Below are 6,000 nucleotides of genomic sequence, written 5' to 3'. Positions count from 1 at the left end.
ATCGTAGTTGTGTGATTAGATCTTGCATCTTCTATCGTATGAGTACAATCTATTGATTGTCTTGAGATCGTGAGAGTTCTCCGATAGGCAAGATAAAGAAGTCACAAACATCTTCGTCTCACTTTTTATGATTCCTCGACAAACCGCTTGTGTAGTCAAGAAGGATTGTTGACAGGTGATTGATTAATCTAGGCTGTTCTTCGGGAATATAAGATCGGATTATCAATTGGTTCCTGTTCACCTTGATTTTATATCTTAAGACGGAACAAAACCTAGGGTTTTTCTGTGGGAGACAAATTTATCCTTTGATACACTTTTCTATTTGAGACAAATTTGTTTATTATCAAGTTTGTGATTTTGGGTTGCAGCAACTCTTAGTTGTGGGTGAGACATCTAAGGGAATCAAGTGCGCACTATCCTGTTAGGATCAGAGGTGTAGGAGTACAACTGTACCTTGAATTAGTGGGAGACTGATTGGCTTAATACAGTGTGTATTCAATCTGGACTAGGTCCCGGGGTTTTTCTGTATTTGCGGTTTCCTCGTTAACAAAACTTCTGGTGTCTGTGTTGTTTCTTTTCCGCATTATATTTTATATAATTGAAATAATACAGGTTGTGCGTTAAGATCATCAATTGGAAATCCAAATTTTGGTTGTTGATTGATATTGATTGATCCTTGGATATTGGTCTTTGGTGTCGTCCAAGTTATTCCTTGTGTTTGATTAAAGACTCGCTATTTTTTTAGCTTGGGTAAATCAAAACAAGTGAGAGATATTGACTCCTTGAGATACTTTAATCTAGATTGAGTTTGATTGTCTAGTTGATTCTCTAGCAAAGTATTTCGGAGTTAGTCCATACAGATTTCTAAGCAAAATATTGGGTGGTGTTGTTAGACCTCCGCCTTTTCAATTGGTATCAGAGCAGGAAAACACATTAAAGACCTCAAAAGTCTGTGTTTGTAGCGATTCGACTATATGGACTATAAAGTCTCAATAGACGCTTCACCAGGTTTAAAAAACAACAGCAAGAAAAAGTCTGACAAACTGGTGTCTCTTCTAAAAGGGTTGGATGAACAAATCTGGATCAATTATGGTCTTGTTGAAGAAATTGCAATTCTTAAGGATTTGATATCTGGAAATACTCCCTTTGAGAAGTTAAAAAATCTCAGTTGTTCCTCTTTCAAGAAAAGTCATAAATCAGATAGTAATCAACGACAAAATGTTGAGAAAATTGATATGACAAGGAACCAGTCAGACAATCTTCAAAGCATAGGCTCATGTTGTGATCCATCCGATCATATACATCAAGCTTGTATGTCCTTTCAAAAGAGTCTTAACGTTGCAAGTAATCTTTGTAAGAAATCTAAACAACTGTATGATTCTCTAAAAGTTCATACAACACTACTAGGAAACTCTAAATTGAGAAGTACTAGTAGTATGGGTGCCTTTGCTTTAAGATCCACATCTCCTTTTCAATGGTTTCTTGATAGTGGATACATTCGACATATGACAGGTGATCTCACTTGGTTTGTTTCGTCTGTTGACTATGAAGGAGGTCCTAAAACATTCGGAGATGGAAGTTGTTGCTACATTAGCAAAAAGGGAACGATCAAGCTACTCAGTGTTCCAGAAATCCATGATGTGGTATACGTTAAAGGTATGACTGCTAATCTTCTTTCTATTAGTCAAATTTGCGACAAGGGCTATCGAGTTGTCTTCAATGCGGATGGATGTGACATTGTTGACAAATCTAGGAAAGTGATTTTTCAAGGAACTCGTGGTAAAAATAACTGTTATCTTCTTGATACTCAGTTAAGTAACCGTTGCAATTTTACTAAGGTGGAATCTACACATCTTTGGCATGAGCGTTTTGGTCACATAAATTATCGCCTTCTAACTAAGATCATTAACAAAGAACTCATTAGAGGCATTCCCAAAATCAATGCAATATTGAAGGTGTATGTGGTGCTTGTCAAAAGGGTAAGCAAACGAAAGTTCACCACAAATCATCTCGAGATATTCTCACTACAGCTCCACTTGATTTAATTCATATGGACCTCTTCAGACCAATTCAACATCCCACTGTTGCGGGTAAGAAGTATGCTTTAGTTATGGTAGATGATTACACCAGATTTACTTGGATTGCATTCCTATCCCATAATAATGAAACCCTCAGTGAATTCAAGATTATTGTTAAAAGGATCCAGAACGAACAAGGTCGCAAACTAAAGAAAATTAGAAGTGATCGTGGCACTGAATTCAAAGACACCAAGGTATTTGAGTTCTGTGACAAACTGGGGATCATTCAACAATACTCACCACCAATTACTCCTCAAGCTAATGGAGTTGCTGAGAGAAAGAATAGGAACATCCAGGAAATGGCCAGGGTAATGCTCCACAACAAAAACTTACCTTTAAGATTTTGGGGGAGAAGGTGTCTTTACAACATGTTACTTGATCAACCGTGTGTATTTACGGTCTAAAACCCTTAACACTCCTTATGAGTAATGATATGGAAGAAAACCCAACCTACACTATCTCAGGGTGTTTGGAAGTAAGTGCTATATTCTGAAAGATCGAGAACAGAAAGGGAAATTCGACACCAAAAATGACGAAGGTATCTTTCTTGGCTATGCTTCTGATAGTCTTGGTTTTCGAGTTTTTAATCTCAGAAAAAAGTCATGATGGAATATGCTAATGTTATCATCGACGACATTAGTAATTTTCGTCAAGATAGTTCTCCTACTGAGTTGCCTCCAACTGAGACAATTGAGAAAGTCAAAGAAATTCCAGAATCAGTTGAAGTTATCCCAACTGTTACTGATCCTGACATTTATAGTGACGAGGAGAAGAGCACCGATCAAGCCATTCCTGATGAACAAGAACGTGTCCCTCCACGACATCTTTGGGTTCAAAGGAATCATGGCCCCAATATTATAATTGGGGGAAGGGATTATACAGCCAAAACAAGGGGTCAACTTCAAAATATATGCAATTTTGGTTGTTATCTTTCACAGGTGGAACCAAGGAATATTGATGAAGCTCTGAAAGATCCCTTTTTGGTAAATGCGATGCATGAAGAGTTAAATCAATTTGAAAGACAAGATGTCTGGGAACGTGTACCTTGTCCTCCAAATGTCTATATTGTTAGTACCAAATGGATATTCAAAAAAATGTCTGACGAATTTGGCACAATTGTCAAAATAAAGCTAGACTTGTCGCTCAAGGATATTCACAGATGGAAGGAATCGATTTTGAAGAAACATTTGCACCTATGGCACGTCTTGAATCCATTTGACTTTTATTGGCCCATGCCTGCTTTCTCAAGATTAAGTTGTTTCAGATGGACATAAAATCAGCGTTCCTGAATGGAAATTTAAAAGAGGAAGTCAATGTCGCTCAACCTAAGGGGTTCGAAAACCCTGATTTCCCAGATCATGTGCTAAAGATCAAAAAGGCGTTATATGGATTGAAGCAAGCACCAAGAGCCTGGTTTGAGAAACTTACTACTCTTATTAGAAAAGGTTTTTCAAGAGGAGGAGCTGATAAAACATTGTTTACCAAATGGAGTGGGAAAGATGTGGTCATTGCTCAAATCTATGTAGATGATATCATCTATGGATCAACTTCTGAAAAATTCGCAAAAGATTTCCAAGTCTCTCTTGCTAAAGAATTTGAAATGAGCAATGTTGGTGAATTGAATTTCTTCTTAGGATTACAGATTCAACAACATAAGGAGGGTATTCTTGTGTCAAGATTTGGTCTGGATAAGTCGTCTCCTAAGTTGACTTATATGCCTACTACTGGTAAATTGCACAGGGATGAGAAAGGAGCAAAAGTGGATCGAAAATTATATGGATCCATTATAGGTAGCCTTTTGTATCTTACAGCTACTAGACCTGACATTTCTTTCAGTGTTGGTTGTTGTGCCAGGTTTCAGGCGGATCCAAAAGAATCTCACCTTGCAGCTGTAAAGAGAATCATACGATATATAAATCACACTGTTGGGTATGGTCTCTCGTACACTTTTGATACTAATGCTGACCTTTCTGCTTATTCTGATGCTGATTGGGCATGATGTGTAGAAGACAGAAAAAGTACGTCATGGGGCTTCTACTATGTAGGTCTCAATCTTGTAGCATAGCATAGCAAGAAGCAAAACTCTCAATCACTGTCCACATGTGAAGCAGAATATATTGCTGCCGTATCATGTTGTACTCAACTCCTATGGATGAAACAGATGCTTGATAATTATGGAATTGATACTGGAATAATGAAGTTCTTTTGTGATAACTCCAGTGCGATTCGAATTACTGAGAATCCTGTTGAGCACTCAAGAACAAAGCACGTTGACATAAGGTACCATTTTATTCGTGATCTTTATGAAAATGGTATCATGAGTATGGAGTTTGTTTCTTCCGAACAACAATTGGCTGATATTCTCACCAAACCCTTAGACACTGCAACGTTTCAACACTTGCGGCAGTCTATTGGTGTTGTTTTGATTCATTAAAACGTTTCATTGACTCTTGCCCCTATGCTTATCCTTATCTTTTGGGCAATTGAGTCTGAAACTCCAGTAGGTACTTTTCAGTTCAGTTTCCGTAGGATTGTCGTTATTGTCTTTTTAGTATCTCTTTAGTGCTTCAAAGTCCTTCTTTTCCTTCGAAATTAAGGTCGCTCTTGTTGTTCTTTCGGGAATGACATCAAATAGGGGAGAGCTCTTTTGAACTTGTGCTTAATGGTAATATCTTGCGGGGTGTGCGGCTGTGGAATTTTATAGGGGTTATCTTGTATCTTAAAACTCCTTGATGAATTCTTTTAGCTTCGACTTTATGATTGCATCTAAATTAAGATGGTATGTATTTTTTGCTTTTAGTCTATGAAATATCTCTTGTGGAAATTTCATTATGATCCCGTTCTTTTACCTTTGCCAATTTTATTGACAAAAAGGGGGAGAAATAATGTAGTTCATACTACAAATACATATGGTTTTCGGATCATTGTGTAAGGGGGAGTGGTTTCCATGATCGAGATGGAGTATTGACTAAGGGGGAGTGATACATATCACCATAGTATTGTTGTTAAAGTCGTGATGCAATTGGACTTTGATGTTACATAATGATACTATGACACTGTATAATAATGATCGAGAATCTCGATTTCTCTCATTGTTATAGCTACGGATCTTCAACAACGATGGTGCTAAACTTAAAACCTTTGAGATCATTGGAGTACTTGGAAGGACGAAGATTTCAAGGAACGTTGAATATTTGACTATGGAATATGAGCAACTAAAGTTTATCTTTTTTGTATTCCATATGTATTAATAGTTTTGTCACTAAAATTGACAAAGGAGGAGATTGTTAGAGCATAGCTCGGTCGACCTCGCATGCGTTTCTATATCAAGCATGTTTGTCAATGTTAGTGATAGAAACTATGAGTCTTGATTTCTAGTCTATTATATCTAAGTCTCGAACAAGGATTGAAAAATGTAGTTGAGCTCAAGGACTTTATGACGATTCATCATACAACGAAGAAGATCTACTCAAGGAACCGTGGAACTTCATCAACAAAAAGTTATGTGGATAAACTTATCTATCACTCAAAAGTCTATTTGTTCTATCTCATACTCCTTATGAGACAAAAAGTCGTATGCTATATAGACTGGATCATACACATTTGACATTTCGAGCTGAGTATTCACTACTTATCTTTTTCTCGAAATCGTGTGTTGGTAAAGCGTTTCGCTTTGATCAAGTTTATCTTCACCTAGTGACGAAAGTCATGAAAAGTTTCAATTACTTTGAGAATTGCTCTAACGTGAAACGGTCTGTGAATAACGACTATCTAACGTCCTCTGAGAATGTCTCAATGATTGGAATGAGAGTTTAAATTACATAACCATGTATTCCTTAATCCGAAGTTTTCGAACTTTATTGATTAAGAGAAACCGGAGGAATTCGCTTTGCCAAGTCCGCGAACCCAGTTTGCGAAGTCA

The sequence above is a fragment of the Papaver somniferum genome, unplaced genomic scaffold (assembly GCF_003573695.1).
Source record: "Papaver somniferum cultivar HN1 unplaced genomic scaffold, ASM357369v1 unplaced-scaffold_47, whole genome shotgun sequence".
In the NCBI taxonomy this organism is placed as follows: Eukaryota; Viridiplantae; Streptophyta; class Magnoliopsida; order Ranunculales; family Papaveraceae; genus Papaver; species Papaver somniferum.
This window is presented reverse-complemented; position numbering follows the sequence as displayed.